Consider the following 21,062-nt stretch of genomic DNA (forward strand, 5'->3'; position numbering starts at 1 on the left):
AGAGAGATGGGTGGAGGTGAAGTGCTAGACTACAGGATGATGATGAACAGTACCAGCAGTGGTAGCGGTAAGTGACTAGATACAGGATTCGATGATGAACAGTACCAGCAGTGGTATGGGTTAGAGGTAAGTGACTAGACTACAGGGTTGATGATGAAACAGTCAGCAGCTAGGTATGGTGGAGGTGAAGTGACTAGACTACAGGATTGATGATGGACAGTACCAAGCAGTGGTAATGGGTAGAGGTGAAGGTGACTAGACTACAGCCTTGATGATGAACAGTACCAGCAGTGGTATGGGTGGAGGTGAAGTGACTAGACTACAGGATTGGATGATGACCGTACCGAGCAGTGGTATGGGTGGAGGTGAAGTTGACTAGACTACAGGCTTGATGATGGACAGTACGCAGCAGTGGTACTGTTGGAGGTGAAGTGAACTAGACTACAGGCTTGATGATGGACAGTACCAGCAGTGGTATGGGCTGGAGGTGAAGTGACTAGACTACAGATTGATGATGGACAGTACCAGCAGTGGTATGGTGGCGGTGAAGTGAGCTAGAACCTACAGGATTGATGATGGATAGTACCAGCAGTGAGTATGGGTAGAGTGAAGTGACTAGACTACAGGGTTTGATGATGAACATACCAAGCAGTGGTAATGGGTGGAGGTGAAGTGACTAGACTACAGGATTGATGATGGACAGTACAGCCAGTGGGTAATGGGGTGGGAGGTGAAGTGACTAGACTACAGGATTGATGATGGACAGTACCAGCAGTGGTATGGGTTGGAGGTGAGTGACTAGACTCCAGGATTGATGATGGACAGTACCAGCAGTGGTATGGGGTAGAGGTGAAGTGACTAGAACAAGGCTTGATGATGGACAAGTACCAGCCAGTGGTTATGGGTGGAGGTGAAGTGACTCGACTACACGGATTGATGATGGACATACCAGCAGTGGTATGGGTTGGAGGTGGAAGTGACTCAGACTACAAGGTTTGATGATGGACAGTACCAGCAGTGTATGGGTAGAGGTGAAGTGACTAGACTACAGGCTTGAATGATGGGACAGTACAGCAGTGGTATGGGTGGAGGTGAAGTGACTAGACTACAGGCTTGATGATGGACAGTATACCAGCGTGGTATGGGTGGAGGTGAAGTGACTAGACTAAGGATAGATGATGGACAGTACCAGCAGTGGTATGGGTGGATTGTTGAAGCTGACTAGACACAGGATTGAATGATGAACAGTACGGCAGCAGTGGTACGGTGACGTGACTAGACTACAGGATTGATGATGAACAGTACCAGCAGTGGTATGGGTAGAGGTGAAGTGACTAGACTACAGGGTTGATGATGAACAGTACGTAGCAGTGGTATGGGGTGGAGGTGCAGTGACTAGACTACAGGATTGGATGATGGACAGTACCAGCAGTGGTATGGGTGGAAGGTGAAGTGACTAGCACTATACAGGAATTGATGATGGACAGTACAGCAGTGGTACTGGGTGGAGGTGAAGTGACTAGACTACCGGAATTGATGATTGGAGCAGTTACCAGCAGTGGTATGGGTGGAGGTGAAGTGACTAGACTACAGGAATTGATGATGGACCAGTACCGCAGCAGTGGTATGGGTGGAGGTGAAGTGACTAGACTACAGGAATTATGATGGACAGTACCAGCAGTGGTATGGGTAGAGGTGAAGTGCTAGACTACAGGATTGTGATGGAAGTACCAGCAGTCGGTATGGGTAGAGGGTGAAGTGACTAGACTCAGGCTTGATGATGGGACAGTACAGCAGTGGTAGGGTGGAGGTGAAGTGACTAGAATACAGGATGGTGCAGGACAGTACAGCAAGTGGTTGGGGTGGAGGTGAAGTGACTAGACTACAGGATGATGATGGACAGTACCAGCAGTGGTATGGGTAGAGGTGAAGTGACTAGACTACAGGATTGATGATGGACAGTACAGCAGTGGTATGGGTAGAGGTGAAGTAGCTAGATACAGGATTGATGATGGACAGTACCAGCAGTGGTATGGGTGGAGGTGAAGTGACTAGACTACAGGAATTGATGATGAAGTCCCAGCAGTGGTATGGGTGGAGGTGAAGTGACTAGAACTACAGGTTTGATGATGACCAGTACCAGCAGTGGTATGGGTGAAGGTGAAGTGACTAGACTACAGGATTGATGATGGACAGTACCAGCAGTGGTAGTGGAAGGTGAAGTGACTAGACCTACCAGGATTGGATGCTGGACAGTACCAGCAGTGGTATGGGTGGAGTGAAGTGACTAGACTACAGGATTGAGATGGACAGTACCAGCAGTGGTATGGGTGGAGGTGAAGTGACTAGACTACAGGATTGAATGATGACAGTACCAGCCGTGGTATGGGTGGAGGTGAAAGTGACTAGACTACAGGATTTGATGATGAAACAGTACCAGCAAGTGGGTATGGGTGGAGGTGAAGTGACTAGAACACAGGATTGATGATGAACAGTACAGCAGTGGTACGGTGAAGTGACTAGACTACAGGATTTGATGATGAACCGTAGCCAGCAGTGGTATGGGTTAGAGGTGAGTGACTAAGACTAAGGATTGATGATGGAAGTACCAGCAGTGGTATGGGTGGAGGTGAAGTGACTAGACTACAGGAATAGATGATGGACAGTACCAAGCCAGTGGTATGGGTGGAGCGGAAATGAACTAGATACAGGATTGATGATGGCCGTACGCAGCAGTGGTATTGGGTGGAGGTGAAGTGGACTAGAACCTACAGGATTGATGATGAAAACAGTACCAGCAGTGGTTGGGTGGAGGTGAAGTGACTAGACTACATGATTGATGATGAACAGTACCAGCAGTGGTATGGGGTGGAGGTGAAGTGACTAGATAACATGATTGATGATGACCGTACAGCCAAGAGTTAGTGACGAGTTAGTGAAAAGGGGGGTCAAATGGCACATAGTCCGGGTAGCTATTTGGTTTACTACTAAACGAACATTTTAGCCGGCTTGTTGGTAGAAGCTGTTGAGGGTCCTTGTTTTGTTCCAACTTGCTGCAATCAGTACTGCTTGCAGTGGTCGCAGAGGGACAGTCTGTGGACTGGTGACTGGAGCCTTTTGACTTGCTACATCAGTACTGCTTGCCATGTGGGTGCCAGAGAGGACAGTTTCTGTGACTGTGATGGAGCTTTTGACTTGCTGCATCAGTACTGCTTTGCCATGTGGCTAGCAGAGAGGACAGTCTGTGACTGGTGACTGGACCGTTTTGTGGGCCCTTCCTCTGACACTGCCTGGGTATTAAGTTTATTGCCCTTTATTTAATTAGGCAGTTCGGTTATGAAACATTTTTATTTCATTGACTTCCTACCCCGACCGCTCTCACGACTGTGTTTTGTGTTTTTAGAGGTTCTTAGTGACGTGGTCACTGAGGAACTTGAAGCTCTCGACCTGCTTCCACTACAGTCGATCAATCAAATTAGTATTTATACAGCAGTTTTTTACAAAAAACGTTGTGGAATATGGTCTGGGAACAGCAGCGAACATTGCTGGGTTGCCCTCTTTGTCTTAGAGGGGTAGGGGGGACTGATCAGTGACAATGGTATAAAGAGTCCGCTCCTGGTTAACATCTGCTGTAGGCGTAACACTGATCCATACAACTCTCTTGCTCGCTCTCTCCTTCTGCTTGCTCTCTCCTCTCTGCTCGCTCTCTCCTCTCTGCTCGCTCTCTCCTCTTGCTCGCCTCCTCTCCTCTCGCTCGCTCTCTCCTCTCTGACTCGCTCTCTCTTTCCTCTCTGCTCGCTCTCTCTTTCCTCTTGCTCGTCTCTCTTTCTCTCTGCTCCGCTCTCATCTTTCCTCTCTGCCTCGCTGCGTCCTCTGTTCCTTCTGCTCGCTCTCTCTTCTCTCTGCTCGCTCTCTCTTTCCTACTCTGCTCGCTCTCTCTTTCTCTCTCTGCTCGCTCTGTCTTTCCTCTCTGCTCGCTCTCTCTTTCCTCTCGCTCGCTTCTCTTCTTTTCCTCTCTGCTCGCTCTCTCTTTCCTCTCTGCTCGCTCTCTCTTTCTCTCTGTCGCTCCCTTTTCTCTCTTGCTCGCTCTTTCTTTCCTTCTGCCTCGCTCTCTCTTTTCCTCTCTGCTCGCTTTCTCGTCTTTCCTCTCTGCTCGCTGCGTCTCCTTTTCCTCTCTTGCTCGCTCGTCATCTTTCTCTCTGCTCGGCTCTCTCTCCTCTCTGCTCCTTCTCTCTCTCTCCTCTCTGCTCGCTCTCTCTTTCCTCTCTGCTCTCTCTCTCTCTTTCCTCTCTGCTCTCTCTCTCTTCTCTCCTCTCTCTCCTCTCTTCTCTTTTCTCTGCTCGCTTCAGTCGCTCTCTGCTCTCTCCTCCTCTGCTCGCCTCTCTCTCTTTTCCTCTCTCTCTCTCTCCTCTCGTGCTCTCTCTCTCCTCTCTTGCTCGTCTCTCTTCCTTCTGCTCTCTCTCTCTTTCCTCTCTCTCTCTCTCTCTCTGCTGCTCTCTTCCTCGTCTGCTCTCTCTCTCTCCTCTCTGCTTCGCTCTCTCTCTCTCTCTCTTTCTCTTTTTCCTCTTTTCCTCTCTCTCTCCTCTCTGGCTCTCTTCCTCTCCTTCTTGGTCTCTCTCTTTCCTCTCCTGGCTCTCTCTCTCTCTCTCTCTCTCTCTCTCCTCTCTCTTTCCTCTCTGCTCGCTCTCTCGCTCTCCTCTCCTCTCTGCTCTCTCTCCTCTCTCTTTCCTTTCTCTCCTCTCTGCTCTCTCTTTCCTCTCTTCCTCTCTCCTCTCTCTCTCTTTCTTCTCTCTGCTCTCTTCTCTGCTCTCATCTCTCCTCTCTGGCTCGCTCTCTATTTCCTCTTCTGCTCTCTCGTTCTTTCCTCTCCTCTCTCTCTTTCCTCTCTCTCTCCTCTCTCTCTTCCTCTAGTGCGCTTCTCTCTCTCTCTCTTTCTCTCTCCTCCTCCTGCTCTTCTCTTCTCTCTCTCTCTCTCCTCTCTGCTTCTTCTCTCCCTCGCTCTCCTCTTCCCCTCTCTGCTCTCTCTCTCTCTCTTTCCTCTCTCTCTCTCTCTCTCTCTTCTTCTCTCTTCTCTCTCTCTCTCTCTCTCTCTCGTCTCTCTCTCTCTTTCTCTCTCCTCTCTTTTCCCTCTTTTCTCTCTCTGCTCTCTCTCTCTCATCTTTCCCCCTCTTTTCTCTCTCTCTCCTCTCTATAGACAGATCTGTTCTTCTTCCATGATCTGTTCCAGGCAGTCGTTGTTTCTTCCCTGCCGTAAGGATCCTTACATCTACAACAGTCTGGGGACTTTAATCAGGGTGAGTAAGTCATTGCCACAAGATGGAAACAGCCCCTGTAAGCCGTGAGACGGACAGCCCCTGTATGAATGTAAAATCCTCTCTTGTTCTACTTCTGATCCCTGCCCCGTTCTGTAGAGTGAGCATGTAAGTAAATTCCCTATAGGCTTAGGTACAGGTATATTATCTCCTATAGGTTAGTACAGTATAATATATATCCCCCTATAAGGTTAGGTAACAGTATATTCTCTCCTATAGGTTAGGTAACAGTTATTATTCTCTCCCTATGGTTGGTTCAGTATATATCTCCCCTATAGGTTTAGGTACAGTATATATATTCCCTCTAGTAGGTTACGGTACAGTATATATATCCCCTATAGGTTATGTACAGATATATCCCCTCCTAATAGGTTAGGTACAAGTATATATTCTCCCTATAGGTTAGGTAAGTATAATATCCCCTATAGGTTAGGTACAGTAATGATCTCTCCCTATAGGTTAGGTACAGTATATCTCTCCCCTATAGGTTAGGTAAGTATATATCTCCCTATAGGTTTAGGTCAGTAATATATCCCTTATAGGTTAGGTAGCAGTTATATATATATCCCCCTATAAGGTTTAGGTACAGTATAATTATATTCCCCTTATAGGTTAGGTACAGTTATAATATATCCCCCTATAGGTTAGGTCAGTATATATATCCCACCCTATATGGTTTAGGTACAGTATTTATATCCCCCTATAGGTTAGGTAGCAGTATACATGGGGGAGAACAAGTATTTGATACCTGCGATTTTCCCCGATTTCTACTTACAAAGCAATGTAGAGGTCTGTAAATTTTATCATAGGTACAAACTTCAACTGTGAGAAGCCGAATCAAAAATCCAGAAACTCACATGGTATGATTTGTTAAGTAATTAATTTGCATTTTTAAGTCAATGTACTGTATGTTAGTATATATACATTGTGTAGATCTCTCTGTCTCTCTAGTCTGAGTACGTAAGCGAGGCTCCAGGAGGTGGTACGCCCTAACATTGCTTATAACAGTAGCTGTGGCAGACAATAGGCCACTGGCAACACCTACAGTGCAAACATGTTCTTTCCTTCCGAAGTGGAGAAGGAGTTTTTCGCGACCGCCTCGAAACTATGAACTGCCCCGGGACATTGTGAGTAGCAGCTTTAGCGCTTTTTCATCTATGCTACTGGTGAGCTATTGCTGTCTGAGTGGGCCCTGGTTCCCATAATTACCTACCCTGGTTACCCTGAGTTTACCAATCTAATGCAAAGAGAAGAATAAGCGACAGCAGTTTGGTTCAGGTGACGCAAAAAAAAACTATCGTCGCCGCTGATCTGTTCGCTGGCCCCTGTCTGTCGCTGGCCTTGTCTGTCGCTGGCCCTGTCTGTCGTGGCCCTGTTGTCGCTGGCCGACTGTCTGTCGCGTTGGCCGCTGTCTGATCGCTGGGCCCTGTCTGGTCGCTGGCCCGGCTGTCTGGTCGGCTGGCCCTGTCTGTCGCTGGCACCTGTCGGTCGCTGGGGCCTGTCTTCGCTGGCCCCTGTCTGTCGCTGGGCTGTTGTCTCTGGCCCCTGTCTTGTCCTCCTGGTGGCTGTCTGTCTCTGGCCCTGTCTGTCTCTGGCCCTGTCTGTCTCTGGCCGCTGTCTGTCTCTGGCGCTGTCTGTCCGCTCGCCTGTCTGTCTTTGTCTCTTCACGGTGACTCTCTTTGCCGCGCTCCCGCATTTTTCTAGTCTGATGTTTTCGACTCGTAACGGGTAACGGCCGCGTCCTGGAGGGAGCTGCCCTCTGCTGACATGGCCGACTTCCAGGGCGTGCTGCACGTAACGAGCTGATCGGGGCGCTCTGACCTGGTCTGGACCCGTGTAGCGGCTTCCAGCAGGACGACGCCCACAGAGTATCTTCTGCCACGCGCATGGAGCCAGGTTACGCGTATATGAAATGGGCGACTGGACCGGGATACGGCGTTATGGGGATTGGGACTGTGACCAGGTAGCGTTATGGGGACTGAAACCGGGTAGTTATGGGGACTGGACGGGTACGCGTTATGGGGACTGACGCGGTACGCGTTATGGGAACTGACCGGTAACGCGTATGGGGACTGGGCAGGTAGCGCGTTATGGGGATGGGCCAGGTACGCGTTATGGGGACATGGACCAGGTACGCATTATGCGGGAACTGGACGCAGGTTACGCATTATGGGGACCTGGAACGCGGGTACGCGTTCTGGTGGACTGGAACCGTGGTAACGGCGTTATGGGGACTGGACCGGTTACGCGTTTGGGGACTGGACGCGGGTAGCGTTTATGGGGACCGACGCGGGTAGCGTTTAATGGGGACGCTCGGACCCGGGGTACGGCGTTATGGGGACCGGACCGGTACGCGTTAATGGGGACGCGACCGGGTACAGCGTTATGGGGACCGGACCGGGTACGGCGTTCTGGGCGGGGTACGCGTATGGGGAACCGGGTACGCGCGTTATTGGGGATGACCGGGTACGCGTTATGGGGACCGGGTACGCGTTATGGGGACCGGGTACGCGTTATGGGGACCGGGTACGTGTTATGGGGACCGGACCCCTTTATCCATATTTTGTTACGTTACAGTGGATGAAAAACACAATACCCCATAATGATAAAGCATAAACAGGTTGAGAAATGTTGGCAAATTTATTAAAAATAAATAACTGAAATATCACTTTAAGTATTCAGACCCTTTACTCAGTACTTTGTTGAAGCTCCTTTGGCAGTGATTACAGCCTCGAGTCTTCTTGGGTCTGATGCTACAAGCTTGGTACACCTGTATATGGAGAGTTTCTCCCATTCTTCTCTGCAGATCCCCTCAGGCTCTGTCAGGTTGGATGGGGAGCGTCGCTGCACAGCTATTTTCAGGTCTCTCCAGAGATGTTCGATCGGTTTCAAGTCCGGGCTCTGGCTGGGCCACCCAAGGACATTCAGAGACCTGTCCCGAAGCCACTCCTGCGTTGTCTTGGCTGTGTGCTTAGTGTCGTTGTCCTGTTTGAAGTTGAACCATCGCCCCAGTCTGAGGTCCTGAGCGCTCTGGAGCAGGTTATCAAGGATCTCTCTGTACGTTGCTCCGTTCATCTTTCCCTCGATCCTGACTAGTCTCCCAGTCCCTGCCGCTGAAAAACATCCCCACAGCATGATGCTGCCACCACCATGCTTCACCGTAGGGATGGTGCCAGGTTTCCTCCAGACGTGACACTTGGCATTCAGGCCAAGGAGTTCAATCTTGGTTTCATCAGACCAGAGAATCTTGTTTCTCATGGTCTGGGAGTCCTTTAGGTGCCTTTTGGCAAACTCCAAGCTGGCCTTCGTGTCTTTTACTGAGGAGTGGCTTCTGTCTGGCCACTCTACGATAAAGGCCTAATTGGTGGAGTGCTGCAGGGATGGTTGTCCTTCTGGAAGGTTCTCCAATCTCCACAGAGGAACTCTGGATCTCTGTCAGTGACCATCAGGTTTTTGGTCACCTCCCTGACCAAGGAAACATCTGAAGGATGATCAATGGAAACAGGATGCACCTGAGCTCAATTTCTAGTCTCATAGAAAAGGGTATGAATACTTATGTAAATAAGGTATTTCTGTTTTCACTTTGTCATTATGGGTTATTGTGTGTAGATTGAGGGAATACAATTATTGAATCAATTTTAGAATAAGGCTGTAATGTAACAAAATGTGGAAAAAGTCAAGGGGTCTGAATATTTTAAGAATGCACTATCTTCTGCATCATGGACCAAGTAAGCATTATGTGTGTGTGTGTGTGTCCCAGTTCTGACCCTTGACTGAAGTGTGTGTGTGTAGGGCTGTGAATTACCAGGGACTATCTCATATAATACTTAGTTGCCAATACGATTTCTCATGATTTTGTGTATTACGATTCGATATTGGAATTCAATGTTCCAAACATATTGCTCACCATATGTCTGCTGCAGAGGGACAGGAAGGCAATGATAAATAGTTTTTTTGATCAGTCAGGGAAATAAATATGCTGAAAACAAATGTGGCTCCCTATTTAAAAAGAATTAGCCGTGACGGGAGAAAGTTGTTGTGCAGGTAGAGCCAACTAGCGCAAAAATAATATTGCGGTATTGTCAAAACGAAGAGTTCGATACATCGTAAAACATCCCCCCCAATCACTAGTGGAGCAGTCAGACCTTAACCCTCCTGCGGGTCAGACCTTTACCCTTAACCTCCTGCGGGTTCAGACCTTTACCCTTAACCTCCTGCGGGTCAGACCTTTACCCTAACCTCCTGCGGGTCAGACCTTTACCCTTAACCTCCTGCGGTCAGACCTTTACCTTAACCCTCCTGCGGGGTCAGACCTTTACCCTTAACCCTCCTGCGGGTCAGACCTTTACCCTTAACCCTCCTGCGGGTCAGACCTTTACCTTAACCCTCCTCGCGGTCAGACCTTTACCCTTAACCCTCCTGCGGGTCAGACCTTTACCCTTAACCCTCCTGCGGGTCAGACCTTTACCCTTAACCTCCTGCGGGTCAGACTTTACCCTTAACCTCCTGCGGGTCAGACCTTTAACCCTTAACCCTCCTGCGCGGCAGACCTTATAACCCTCCGTGGGAGACCTTCTAACCTCCTGCGGGGCAGAACTTTAACCCTCCTGCGGGCAGACCTTAACCCTCCTGCGGGGGCATGACCTTAACCTCCTGCGGGGCAGACCTTAACCCTCCTGCGGGGCAGACCTTAACCTCCTGCGGGGCACCTTAACCCTCCTGCGGGCAGACCTTAACCTCTGCGGGCAGACCTTAACCCTCCTGCGGGCAGACCTTAACCCTCCGCGGGGCCGCCTTAACCTCGCTGCGGGGCGCCATAGCCTCCTGCGGGGCCGACCATAACGCCCTCCTGCGGGTCATACCTTATCGCCTCCTGCGGGTCATACCTTATCGCCCTCGCTGGGGTCATACCTTATCGGCCTCCTGCGGGTCTAACTTATGCCCTCCTGCGGGTCATACCTTATCGCCCTCCTGGCGGGTCATACTCTTATCGCCCTCCTGCGGGTCAGACCTTATAGCCCTCCTGCGGGTCAAACCTTATAGCCCTCTGCGGGTCAGACCTTATAGCCTCCTGCGGGTCAGACCTTATAACCCTCCTGCGGGTCAGACCTTATACCTCCTGCGGGTCAGACCTTATCTCTCTCCTGCGGGTCAGGCACACTCCTCTTCTATGTAGCGCCACACGGTATGGGTCAGTTGCGAGTTCACCTCCTGGGATAATCACCAAGACTCTTCCAGTGGACCATTTCAGCTGTCACTATTTAAGACACCATGAGCCTTGACTAAAGCTGTGTGTTTGTCTTTTCCTCCAGATTGAGGAGGAGATTAAGGGTTGTCTGGACTTCCTGCGTACAGTCTACGCTGTTTTTGGTTTCTCCTTCAAACTCAACCTGTCCACCGACCTGAGAAGTTCCTGGGAGAGCCCGCGGTCTGGGATCGGGCTGAGAAGGTAACGATACTTGATCAAGGGTTTATTACGTTTCAATGTCAACAGGCCCAAGTCAGCTCTAACCCAACAAGGCCGTAATAAATTACAATGTAATACTACAAATAAAAGGGAGAACAAAAACACACAAGATATTAAAAATAGAACACAAAGTACACAAGCATACAAGTTAATACCATACTATACACAGGGTCAGTTAATACAGACTATATACTATATACAGGTCAGTTAATACCATACTAATAAGGGTCAGTTAATACCATACTATATACAGGGTCAGTTAATACCAGACTTATACAGGGTCAGTTAATACCAGACTATATACAGGGTCAGTTAATACACTACTATATACAGGGTCAGTTAATACCATACTATAATACAGGGTCAGGTTAATACCATACTATATACAGGGTCAGGTTAATACCATACTATATACAGGGTCAGTTAATACCATACTATATACAGGGTAGTTAATACCAGACTATATACAGGGTCAGTTAATACCAGACTATATACTAATACAGGGTCAGTTAATACCATACTATATACAGGGTCAGTTATACAGACTATATACAGGGTCAGTAAATACCAGATATATACTATATACAGGGTCAGTTAATACCATACTATATACAGGGTCAGTTAATACCATACTATATACAGGGTCAGTTAATACACAGACTATATACAGGGTCAGTTATACCAGACTATATACTTATACAGGGTCAGTTAATACCATACTATTATATTATATACAGGGTCAGTTTAATACCATACTATATACAGGGTCAGTTAAAATACATACTATATACAGGGTCAGTTAATACCAGACTATATCAGGGTCAGTTAATACCAGACATTACTATATACAGGTCAGTTAATACCATACATATACAGGGTCAGTTAATACCAGACTACTATACAGGGTCAGTTAATACAGACTAATACAGGGTCAGTTAATACCATACTATATATTATATACAGGGTAGTTAATACCAGTACTATATACGGTCAGTTAATACCATACTATATACAGGGTCAGTTAATACCAGACTATATACAGGGTCAGTTAATACCAGACTATATACTATATACAGGGTCAGTTAATACCAGACTATATACTATATACAGGTCAGTTAATACACACTATATACAGGGTCAGTTAATACCATACTATATACAGGGTCAGTTCAATACCAGACTATATACAGGTCAGTTTATACCATACTATATACAGGTCAGTTATACCTACTATATACAGGGTCAGTTAATACCATACTTATACAGGGTCAGTTAATACCAGACTATATACAGGGTCAGTTAATACCAGACTATATACAGGGTCAGTTAATACCAGACTATATAAGGTCAGTTAATACCAGACTATATACAGGGTCAGTTAATACCAGACTTATCAGGGTCAGTTAATACCAGACTATATACAGGGTCAGTTAATACCATACTATATACAGGGTCAGTTAATACCAGAACTATATACAGGGTCAGTAATACCAGACTATATATACAGGGTCATTAATACCAGACTATATACAGGTCAGTTAAGTACCACCGACTAATATACAGGGTCAGTTAATACCAGACTATATACAGGGTCAGTTAATACCAGACTATATACTATATACAGGGTCGGTTAATACCATACTATATACAGGGTCGGTTAATACCATACTATATACAGGGTCGGTTAATACCAGACTATATACTATATACAGGGTCGGTTAATACCATACTATATACAGGGTCAGGTTAATACCATACTATATACAGGGTCAGGTTAATACCATACTATATATACAGGGTCAGCTAATGATATACTGCGTTGTTTATGAAGGGTTAATGCAACGATGAAGTGTTTGTAAAGTTAAGCATATACTGTTATATATATATATATATACTGGAGATATGTGGTTGTTGTGGATAAGAGTGTCTACTAGACGACCAAAATGTAAGTTGGTCATTTGGCAGACCTGCTCCAACCTTAACTCTGTTCTCTCCTGTGTGATTGCAGCAACTGGAGAACAGTCTGAATGAGTTTGGCGAGAAGTGGGTCCTCAACCCTGGAGACGGGGCCTTCTACGGACCCAAGGTAAGACCTACCAGTGTTATCATGTTGTATTGAACTTTATAAGGATCAAAAGGGAATATGGTGTCTCAACTAACTCATCATGGAGGAATGGAAGCATTACTTATAGGCCATGCTGTGGTGACCCCATGCTGTGGTGACCCGATGCTGTGGTGACGCCATGCTGTGGTGACGCCATGCTGTGGTGACGCCATGCTGTCGTGACCCCATGCTGTGGTGACCCCATGCTGTGGTGACGCCATGCTGTGGTGACGCCATGCTGTGGTGACCCCATGCTGTGGTGAACCCATGCTGTGGTGACCCCATGCTGTGGTGACCCCATGCTGTGGTGACCCCATGCTGTGGTGACGACATGCTGTGGTGACGACATGCTGTGGTGACGCCATGCTGTGTGTTATACCCGGTTGTAGATTGACATCCAGATCAAGGATGCTATTGGTCGATACCACCAGTGTGCCACCATCCAGCTGGACTTCCAGCTACCAATCCGCTTCAACCTCACCTTTGTCAGGTAACACTTCCTCTGACATCTCTGTGACACAGTTTTAGATTGGTTGCTAGACAGGAGTTTGTTGACAGAGCAGCATCGTGATTGGTCACATTATTTCTAATGGTCTTCTGTAGTTGGTTTGAAATGGGGAGAACAGGGGCACTGTGTGGAACTAAAGATCATTTTGAGGACTTTCTTTTTATGCTACGTGTGTGTGTGTGTGTGTGTGTGTGTGTGTGTGTGTGTGTGTGTGTGTGTGTGTGTGTGTGTGTGTGTGTGTGTGTAGCCATGATGGAGACGATAAGCAGAGGCCAGTCATCATCCACAGAGCCATCCTGGGATCAGTAGAGAGGATGATCGCTATCCTCACTGAGAACTACGGAGGGAAATGGTGAGGGGCTATACTAGTACTGATACTACTATCTGATCTACTGTAGCTGGTAATATTAGTTCTGATACTATCATCTGATCTACTGTAGCTGGTAATACTAGTACTGATACTACTATCTGGTCTACTGTAGCTGGTAATACTACTATTGCCTGTATCCGCCACGGGTCCGCGGTCAAACGACCACCCTCATCACTGTCAAACGCTCCCTAAACACTTCTGCGAGCAGGCCTTTCTAATCGACCTGGCCCGGGTACCCTGGAAGGATATTGACCTCATCCCGTCAGTTGAGGATGCCTGGTCATTCTTTAAATGTTACTTCCTCACCATTTAAAACAAGCATGCTCCGTTCAAAAAATGCAGAACCAAGAACAGATATAGCCTTGGTTCACTCCAGACCTGACTGCCCTCGACCAGCACAAAAACTCCTGTGGCGAACTGCAATAGCATCGAAGCCCCGCGATATGCAACTGTTCAGGGAAGTCAGGAACCAATACACGCAGTCAGTCAGGAAAGCAAAGGCCAGCTTTTTCAAGCAGAAATTTGCATCCTGTAGCTCTAACTCCAAAAAGTTCTGGGATACTGTAAAGTCCATGGAGAACAAGAGCACCTCCTCCCAGCTGCCCACTGCACTGAGGCTAGGTTACACGGTCACCACCGATAAATCCGTGATAATCGAAGACTTCAACAAGCATTTCTCAATGGCTGGCCATGCCTTCCTCCTGGCGACTCCAACCTTGGCCACACGCCCGCTGCTACTCGCCCAAGCCTCCCCAGCTTCTCCTTTACCCAAATCCAGATAGCAGATGTTCTGAAAGAGCTGGAAAACCTGGACCCATACAAATCAGCTGGGCTTGACAATCTGGACCCCTATTTCTGAAACTGTCCGCCGCATTGTCGCACCCCTATCACCAGCTGTTCAACCTCTCCTTCGTATCATCTGAGATCCCCAAGGATTGGAAAGCTGCGCGGTCATCCCCCTCTTCAAAGGGGGAGACACCCTGGACCCACTGTTACAGACCTATATCCATCCTGCCCTGCCTATCTAAGGTCTTCGAAAGCCAAGTCAATAAACAGATCACTGACCATCTCGAATCCCACCGTACCTTCTCCGCTGTGCAATCCGGTTTCCGAGCCGGTCATGGTGCACCTCAGCCACGCTCAAGGTACTAAACGATATCATAACCGCATCGATAAAAGACATTACTGTGAAGCCGTCTTCATCGACCTGGCCAAGGCTTTGACTCTGTCAATCACCATATTCTTATCGGCAGACTCAGTAGCCTCGGTTTTTCTAATGACTGCCTTGCTGGTTCACCAACTACTTTGCAGACAGAGTTCAGTGTGTCAACGGAGGGCATGTTGTCCGGTCCTCTGGCAGTCTCTATGGGGTACCACAGGGTTCAATTCTCGGCCGACTCTTTTCTCTGTATACATCAATGATGTTGCTCTCGCTGCGGCATTCCCTGATCCACCTCTATGCAGACGACACCATTCTATATACTTCCGGCCCTTCCTTGGACACTGTGCTATCTAACCTCCAAAGCTTCAATGCCATACAACACTCCTTCCGTGGCCTCCAATGCTCTTAAACGCTAGTAAAACAAATGCATGCTTTTCAACCGTTCGCTGCCTGCACCCGCACGCCCGACTAGCATCACCACCCTGGACGGTTCCGACCTAGAATATGTGGACATCTATAAGTACCTAGGTGTCTGGCTAGACTGCAAACTCTCCTTCCAGACTCATATCAAACATCTCCAATCCAAAATCAAAGCGAGAATCGGCTTTCTATTCCGCAACAAAGCCTCCTTCACGTCACGCCGCCAAACTTACCCTGTAAAACTGACTATCCTACCGATCCTCGACTTCGGCGATGTCATCTACAAAATAGCTTCCAATACTCTACTCAGCAAACTGGATGCAGTTATCACAGTGCCATTCGTTTTGTTACTAAAGCACCTTATAACGACCCACCACTGCGACCTGTATGCCCTAGTCGGCTGGCCCTCGCTACATGTCGTCGTCAGACCCACTGGCTCCAGGTCATCTACAAGGCTATGCTAGGTAAAGTGCCGCCTTATCTCAGTTCACTGGTCACGATGGCTACACCCACCCGCAGCACGCGCTCCAGCAGGTGTATCTACTGATCATCCTAAGCTAAAACCTAATTTGGACGCCTTTCCTTCCAGTTCTTCTCTGCTGCGCGACTGGAAGAATTGCAAATCTCTGAAGTTGGAGACTTTTATCTCCCTCAACAAACTTTAAAATCTGCTATCCGAGCAGCTAACCGTCGCTGCAGCTGTACATAGTCCATCTGTAACTACCCACCCAATTACCTACCTCACCCCCATACTGCTTTTATTTATTTACTTTCTGCTCTTTTGCAACACAGTATCTCTTCTTGCACATGATCATCTGATGATTTATCACTCCAGTGTTAATCTGCTAAATTGTAATTATTCGATTTATTGCCTACCTCATGCCTTTGCACACATTGTATATAGATTCTCTTTTTTTCTACCATGTTATTGACTTGTTTTAGTTTACCAGTGTAACTCTGTGTTGTCTGTTACACTGCTATGCTTTATCTTGGCCAGTCGCAGTTGCAAATGAGAACTTGTTCTCCACTAGCCTACCTGGGTTAAATAAAGGTGAAATTAAAAAAATAAAAAAAACTAGTACTGATACTACTATCTGATACTACTGTAGCTGTAATACTAGTACTGATACTAACTACATCTGATCTACTGTAGCTGGTAATATTAGTTCTGATACTACATACTATCTGAATCTACTGTAGCTGGTAATATTAGTACTGATACTACTAATATCTAATCTACTGTAAGCTGGTAATACTAGTTCTGATACTACTAATATCTAATTCTACTGTAGCTGGTAATACTAGTACTGATACTACTCATATCTAATCTACTGTAGCTGGTAATACTAGTTCTGAATACTACTAATATCTAATCTACTGTAGCTGGTAATATTAGTACTGATACTACTCATATCTAATCTACTGTAGCTGGTAATACTAGTTCTGATACTACTAAATTCTAATCTTACTGTAGCTGGTAATACTAGTACTGATACTACTAATATCTATCTACTGTAGCTGGTAATATTAGTACTGATACTACTAATATCTAATCTACTGTAAGCTGGTAATACTAGTTCTGATACTACTAATATCTAATCTACTGTAGCTGGTAATATTAATATTGATACTACTAATATCTAATCTACTGTAGCTGGTAATATTAATATTGATACTACTAAATATCTAATCTACTGTAGCTGGTAATATTAGTACGTTCCACGCCGGTCAGACTTTTTCCAAAGTAAAAAAAAGAAAAGGTTAGATATTCTACCTAATTTCAATGAAGTGACTAAGACCTCCACAAGAATGTCAAATTTAATTACAGATTAACTTGATTTATCTTCGATGAATTCAACCTATTTTGAAGAAGTGTTAGTGGGTATGTTGTGCGGTGGCTCAATAGGACAAAACAGACGTAATATTGTTTTTCAAGAGAAGAATCTCTAGGGACTACATGAGTACAGCCGTTTGTTTAGCCGAGTTTCTGCTGTATGCAGAATTTTAACAGGAAAAACATTCTAATGACATTTCCATCAGTAAGTTTGGAGTTTGATTTCCAAAAAGACGACGGCTGTAGCTTTCAAATTTAATTGTCACTTGAAAATACAAATGCGTGGGTTACCCAATGGCCGGAGCTGGTACCGGCGTCCAAAGCAGCTTGCCTTAGAGTTTTTAAACCGGTTAAAAACACGGTAAATAATGTCAATACCCTCTCTCCCCAGGCCGCTGTGGCTGTCTCCTCGTCAGGTGATGGTGGGTACCTGTGGGACCCACCCTGGTATGACTACATGCTCAGCAAGATCCGTGATGATTTCCACGTGGAGGTCTGATGACAGACGTGGATGTGATGCCAGTGCACTTGAACAAGAAGATACGTAACGCACAGCTGCAAGTACAATTTCATCCTGGGTAAGTGGTGGTGGTGGGGTCTAGGGTATGGGCTGCGTGGTGGGGTCCTAAGGGTATGGCTGAGTGGTGGGGTCTAGGGTATGGCCTGAGTGGTGGGGTCTAGGTATGGCCTGAGTGGTGGGGTCTAGGGTATGGGCTGAGTAGTGGGGTCTAGGGTATGGCCTGAGTGGTGGGTCTAGGTATGGCCTGAGTGGTGGGGTCTAGGGTAATGGGCTGAGTGGTGGGGTCTAAGGGTATGGCCTGAGTGGTGGGTCTAGGAGTATGGGCTGAGTGGTGGGGTCTAGGGTATGGGCTGGAGTGGTGGGGTCTAGGGTATGGCTGAGTGGTGGGGTCTAGGGTATGGCCTGAGTGGTGGGGTCTAGGTATGGGCTGAGTGGTGGGGTCTAGGGTATGGGCTGAAGTGGTGGGGTCGTAGGGTATGGCCTGAAGTGGTGGGGTTAGGGTATGGCCTGAGTGGTGGGTCTAGGGTATGGCCTGAGTGGTGGGGTCTAGAGTAAGGGCTGAGTGGTGGGGTCTAGGGTATGGGCTGAGTGGTGGGGTCTAGGGTATGGGCTGAGTGGTGGGGTCTAGGCTTTGGGCTGAGTGGTGGGGTCTAGGGTATGGGCTGAGTGGTGGGGTCTAGGGTATGGGCTGAGTGGTGGGGTCTAGGGTATGGGTTCAGGGCCTGAGCTACAGGAAGTTAGATTTGGGTATGTCATTTAAAAAAAAAAGGGTGGATCTTTGAGGTTTTAAACCACATTCCAAGCAAGTCATAAGTTATGTTCATGTCCTTGTCACCAACTAGCTAGTTAGCCCGACTGCTAGATCTGAAATGTGTTTGCAACAATAACAGCGGAGTTACAGCTTAGCGACTGTCTTAAACAACCGTCTAACAACACGTAGGCCTGTTAGAAGAACACTTTTATTGTGAAACTTATTAAAAGTTCATTACGGAATCATCGTCTCTCAGCCTGTCTTTGGTGCTAACGTAACGTTAGCAATGCTAGCTAGCTAAACTTGCTGCATCTGAAATAGTGTGTTCAACGATAACTGACCAATCCAGCCTCGGCTGTCCAAGCAGCCATCCAACAACACTGGAGGCCTATTGGAACTAATAAAATGTATGAAGTTTACAAGTAATTCGATATGAAAATATAGGCTGTTTAGAAAGTGCACAATGGCTGCCGGTCGGTGACGGTGGGAGTGGTTTTGCCAAATGGAATCATGGGAGTTTGAGCCTTGAACAACATAAAAATGTTAAGCTGACTATAAATCTGATTCTATAGGTTTTTGAGTAAACCACAGACGGGTTGTAAACCACAGATGTGTTAAATAGACAGCTGGAAATGACTGGCCATAATCGATTGTATTCGTCATCTCAGGGATCCTACTTGAAAGCGTAACAGAGAAGCAATTTACAGTTTTGTTTACCACTAAACAGTCAAGACATTAAATCATAATGAAATTCTCTTTTCTGTCCAGTTGTGGGAGAGAAGGAGAAGACCAGCGAGACGGTGAACGTGCGTACGCGTGACAACAAGGTGCACGGAGAGCGCAGCGTCAACGAGTGTATGGAGCGTCTCCAGCAGCTGAAGGCCTCACGAAGCCGCAACGCAGAGGAGGAATTCTGATACCACTCTGACGGTCCTTTTCAGTGAGCCGCATCTCATAGAGGATGTAAACTTTCACTGGTTCAGCTTCGAGTCAAACACAAAGCGCAGATCAAAGCGCAGAACTCCCGAGTCCTTAGAGGCAACTCACTCGCTCGGCCTGTCTTTTACTTAACTTGACTACGCATCTGTTTCTGCATTTCTTAATAAACTGTTGGTTTTTATTTGCTTTTTGAGATCACATTCTAATTCGTTGAACGTTTTGATAAAACATTATATAGCAATCACGACTCTTTCAGTGGAACCTCCCATGTCCTCTCTTGTAAAATGTGAAACTCATGATACTGTTGATGATCTGTTGTAGGAATGTTACAAGGGATGACCTCTACTTTAAATTGATTTATACCACTTTGCCTCTTTCTCCTCATTGGTTTACATTATAAAGGGAAACAAGAGACAAAGTTTTACATTAGTGTAACAAGTGGAGTTCACTGCTGTCAACTGTAGGAACAACCGTTTTCATGACATCAAAGAATTGTAAATATGTAATGCAATTTTGAAAACGTTAAAAAATAAAATATTTCTTACAACAGTTTGGTTTTGTTATCAAATGTCCTATCACAAGCCCTGTCCAAAAATGCACCACTTGTAAAGTTTGGTTTATTGTTTCAGGAAAGTTGGTTTATTGATTTAGGAAAGGAAATGGAAGCTGTGTAGAAGCCCTGTGTTGATTGCTAGATGTCAATGTCGAACCAATGCAGTGATATACATTTTATTGGCTTGCTATGAGCTGCTTTTCCTGAAAATGTGTATCTGATATAGCCAGCTAGTTCTAGTGTCCATTAAATGTTACAGCCACAACATCATGATCATGTAGTCATGCAGAGCAGCAAGGGGAAATCCCTGCTGTGGTTGAGCTAGCTAGAACCTCAACTAGCTAGCTAGAACCTCAACTAGCTCGCTAAAACATCAACTAGCTCACTAGAACCTCAACTAGCTAGCTAAGAACTCAACTATTTCACATTAACTAGCTCGCTAAAAACATCACTAGCTCGCTAGAACCTCAAACTAGCTAGAAACATCAACTAGCTAGAACATCAACACTAGACATCAACTAGCTAGAAACTCTAAATAGCTAGCTAGAACATCCCTAGCTAACCTCAACTAGCTAGCTAGAACCTCAACTAGCTAGCTAGAACATCAACAGCTAGAACCTCAACTAGCTAGCTAGAACATCAACAGCTAGAACATCAACTAGCTAGCTAGAACATCAGATATTTTCTAGGTAAACGCTGGATAGAGCTAGCTATATAGTAATTTTACCTCAAGCTCATCTGTTACATCCAAATTATGTTTGAATCTATTTGTACTGTAAGCTACTTCCTGGCTGAGAGTTGCTTAATTAATTTAGTGTTAATTGTTCTAAGGGGAGGGGCTACCCCTACAAAAGGAGGGGCTGTGGATGGGGCAGCATGTGTTTAGCTGTGGATGGGGCAGCATTGTTTTTAGCTGTGGATGGGGCAGCAATTGTTTTTAGCTGTGGATGGGGCAGCGTTGTTTTTACTGTGGATGGGACAGCAATTGTTTTTAGCTGTGGATGGGGGCAGCATTGTTTTTAGCTGTGGATGGGGCAGCATTGTTTTTAGCTTGTGGAATGGGCAGCATTGTTTTCAGCTGTGGATGAGGCAGCATTGTGTTAAGCTGTGGCATGGGGCAGC

General features: G+C 46.5%; 3 long non-coding RNA genes and 1 pseudogene across 6 annotated transcripts; all 4 read left to right on the top strand.

The window, feature by feature from the left end:
• Positions 1-6: 6 nt before the first annotated feature.
• On the top strand, positions 7-856 carry LOC139026172 (uncharacterized). Of its 3 annotated transcripts, XR_011477891.1 has the most exons (4): positions 42-61; positions 174-189; positions 252-365; positions 731-856. It is a non-coding gene; the product is annotated as an uncharacterized lncRNA (long non-coding RNA). The 3 variants fall into 3 exon arrangements; XR_011477893.1 differs by lacking the exons at positions 42-61; positions 174-189 and adding an exon at positions 7-21; XR_011477892.1 differs by lacking the exons at positions 42-61; positions 174-189 and adding an exon at positions 94-130.
• Positions 857-991: 135 nt separating this feature from the next.
• Positions 992-1,992, top strand: LOC139026173 (uncharacterized). Its single transcript, XR_011477894.1, has 4 exons — positions 992-1,025; positions 1,260-1,370; positions 1,623-1,695; positions 1,869-1,992. It is a non-coding gene; the product is annotated as an uncharacterized lncRNA (long non-coding RNA).
• Positions 1,993-2,003: 11 nt separating this feature from the next.
• Positions 2,004-2,653, top strand: LOC139026171 (uncharacterized). 2 transcript variants are annotated; one of them, XR_011477889.1, is made up of 3 exons: positions 2,004-2,121; positions 2,299-2,395; positions 2,630-2,653. It is a non-coding gene; the product is annotated as an uncharacterized lncRNA (long non-coding RNA). The 2 variants fall into 2 exon arrangements; XR_011477890.1 differs by lacking the exon at positions 2,630-2,653 and adding an exon at positions 2,460-2,492.
• Positions 2,654-10,250: 7,597 nt separating this feature from the next.
• Positions 10,251-19,799, top strand: LOC112076804 (threonine--tRNA ligase 1, cytoplasmic-like; annotated as a pseudogene).
• The last annotated feature ends 1,263 nt before the right edge of the window (positions 19,800-21,062 follow it).

The sequence above is a fragment of the Salvelinus sp. IW2-2015 genome, unplaced genomic scaffold (genome assembly GCF_002910315.2).
Source record: "Salvelinus sp. IW2-2015 unplaced genomic scaffold, ASM291031v2 Un_scaffold4052, whole genome shotgun sequence".
Classification (NCBI taxonomy): domain Eukaryota; kingdom Metazoa; phylum Chordata; class Actinopteri; order Salmoniformes; family Salmonidae; genus Salvelinus; species Salvelinus sp. IW2-2015.